Source organism: Jaculus jaculus, chromosome 12, assembly GCF_020740685.1.
Source record: "Jaculus jaculus isolate mJacJac1 chromosome 12, mJacJac1.mat.Y.cur, whole genome shotgun sequence".
NCBI lineage: Eukaryota > Metazoa > Chordata > Mammalia > Rodentia > Dipodidae > Jaculus > Jaculus jaculus.
In genome coordinates, this window is record NC_059113.1 from 108,370,263 (window position 1) to 108,373,366 (window position 3,104).

The following is a 3,104-nucleotide window of genomic DNA, read 5'->3' on the forward strand; positions in this document are numbered from 1 at the left end:
ACCATTTGCCTTGGTCAGGTGTCACCCAGCTGCCCTTCTTCTCTCTGCCTTCATTCGCAATACAATGTAGTCTCTACAGACCGGCCACTAAGCCCTAGGCTGCTGTGGTCTGCTGTTTGTTGTCCCGATGCAGGGTCTCACTCTAGCCCAGGTTGACCTGGAATTCACTCTGTAGTCCCAGGCTGGCCTCAAACTCACAGTGATCCTCCTACCTATGCCTCCAGTGACCTTGGAATTTCATGCTCATTTCTCCAACGCATGGCTCTAACTTCTTTGCTGCATGCACCTTGGTTTGGGGATAGCTTCACCTCATTTGCTTTTTCTGATGCCAAGTGGCTGCGAGCCAGCCTTCTGCTCCCTGTGCCATGTTTACCCTGCAAGCTACCTGTTCCGGTCATAATTTTTAGTTCATATGTTTCTTATCACTTGAGGGAGAAAAGTTCAAGCCTAAGGGGTGGGAATGAATGACAGGCGGAAATACTGACCAAGGTTCTGAGATGCTCCTAAGAGCCCGGAGCTGAGCACAAAGGACTCCAGTACTGACTTCTAGCCTGCCGCCTTATACAGGTACCTAAAAGTCTCAGGCTTCAGGTCATCCAAATAAGTTAGTACCGGCCCAGTTGTCAAAAGCATTGACTTTGGAACTGTATAGGACTGGGTTTGAATCTTTAATTATGTGGCTTTATGAATAAATTTATAGAAAATTACAATATTGCAAAAATAACATAAACAATATTAATGTAAACTCTCTTAACCCACAGTATCCTTACCAGTTAAAACAGGAAAACACCGCTCACTAAGCTGTTGAGCTGGATATATGCTTACTGTTAATTATTAACTAAATATCCAGTTCTACTGACTTTCAGTCAAATGTTCTTCATAAGATAAAGTTATGTTTCTATTGCCAATCTTCCAAGACTCCACATTTAATCTTTACTAATCGTGGTGTGACTTTGAGCAACTTATTTACAAAGCTGTGCTTTGGTTGATTAATCCTTAATCCAATAACCTTCAGAATACCTAATATATAGGTGCAATCATGGACCATTAATCCTGAATCTAGTACTCTTTTTTTAAATATATGTTTATTTATTTGTTTATTTGAGAGGGAGAAAGAAGTGGGCAAGGGGGAGAGAGTGGCCTCCAGCAACTGTAAACGAACTCCAGATGCATGTGCCCCCTTGTGCATCTGGCTTATGTGGGTCCTGGAGAGTCTAACTGGGATCCTATGGATTTGCAAGAAAATGCCTTAACTGCTAAGCCATCTCTCCAGCCCCCCTTTTTATTTTTTTTTTTCAAGGTATGGTCTCCCACTAGCTCAGGCTGACATGGAATTCACTATGTAGTCTCATTCTGGCCTTGAACTCACAGCTATCCTCCTACCTTGGCTTCCCTAGTGCTGGGATTAAAAGCATGTGCCACCACACTTGGGCCAATAACCTTTTTTCTTTTAAAGAATTTTTTTATTTATTTATAAGAGAGAGAGGGAATGGGCACACCAGGGCCTACAGCCACTGCAAACAAACTCCAGACACGTGCACCACCATGTGCATGTGGCTTACATGGGTTCTGTGCAATTGAACCTGGGTCCTTAGGCTTCACAGGCAAGCACCTTAACCACTATGCCATTTCTTCAGCCCCTAATAACCTTAATAACATGTAGTATATAGGTGCAGTCATGCACCATACCACCATCAAAGATGGATCTTTTATATGATGGTGGCCCCAGACGATTATGAGGAACCTCGAAATTTCTATCACCCAGTGATGTCATTACCATAGCATGACGCAACAGTCACGTGTTTGTGGCGAGACTGGTGTAAACAGACCTACCACAGTGTCAGTCATGTAAAATCACAGCCAACGAGTTATGTATGGCACGTGGTACTTGATGGTAATGAGCAACTTTGCTGCTGGCTCATGTATGTGTGATGCCTTGTAATACACTTCTAATTACATGGAAAGGATTTATTGTAATACATTATGCCACACCTCATGAAGCTCATGTTTACCCTGTGTCTTGATGACATGAAGAGACCACATGTAGTGATTGACGGTTCTTGAAGGACAGTCTGTGATGTTCACACAATGATAAAATCACCCAGCACCACATCTCTCAGGATGCGTTCCTGCACTGACTGGTGCCTGACTGAAGTTGTAAGGGATAAATATAATCTTTAATATTTTTAACTTTTTTATACTTATATATTTTATTTAAGTGAGAGAATTGGCATGCCAGGGCCTCTTGCCACTGCAAATGAACTCGTGACACCTTGTACATCTGGGTTATGTGGGTACTGGGGAATTGAACCCTGGTCCTTAGGCTTTAAGGGCAAGTGCCTTAACTGCTTAGCTATCTCTCCAGGCCAGGAAAAATACAATCTTTGAAACAGCATTTTGCAGCATTTGGCACATAGGAAACGACAAAGCAGTGAGTGCCTACTTCTCTACCAAATGCATGAATGGCCAGACTACCCTCCTTCCACGTGAAGGGGAGCCGGCGGGAGAAGACCCTTCACCCTCGCGTTACAGGAAAGGCAAAGGGGTCGGTTAGTGCAGCAAAGGCGCCGTAGCTTACAAGAGCAACACGGGAAAGAAGACACTGCCCTGGCCCACCGCGGCAGTTTGATCGTGTGCCCCACAGACTCAGGTGTTTTATTAAGCTTGTCACTCGGTCTCCAGCTGCCTGGCTTGAGGAGGTGTCACTGGGCTAAGGTGTTTGGGGGAGGACCTGCATCCAGCCCAGGGGTGCGTGCGCAGCGGTCCGCGCTCTGGCGGGGCGCGTGTGAGCTGCGGCTCCCCGCTTGCTGCGGTGTCCTCTCTGCGTGGATGGATGGAAACAGCTTCTTCGACCCCTGAGGGAACCTCCCCTGCCCCTGTGGGCTGAAACACATCCTTCCTCCCCTAAACTGCGTCTGCTTCGGACGCTCCTCCCAGCATTATGAAGCTGCCCATGACACTCCCTACCCGCCGCTGGGATGGGCGGGCCTTACCAGAACAGGGACCCCAAGGTTCGGGGGTCAGGACAAGAATGACCAGCCAAGCCCCCCATTGCCCACATGGCAAGCCTTTCCTATAGCTTTTTGGGCTGAAAGGGGAGGTTC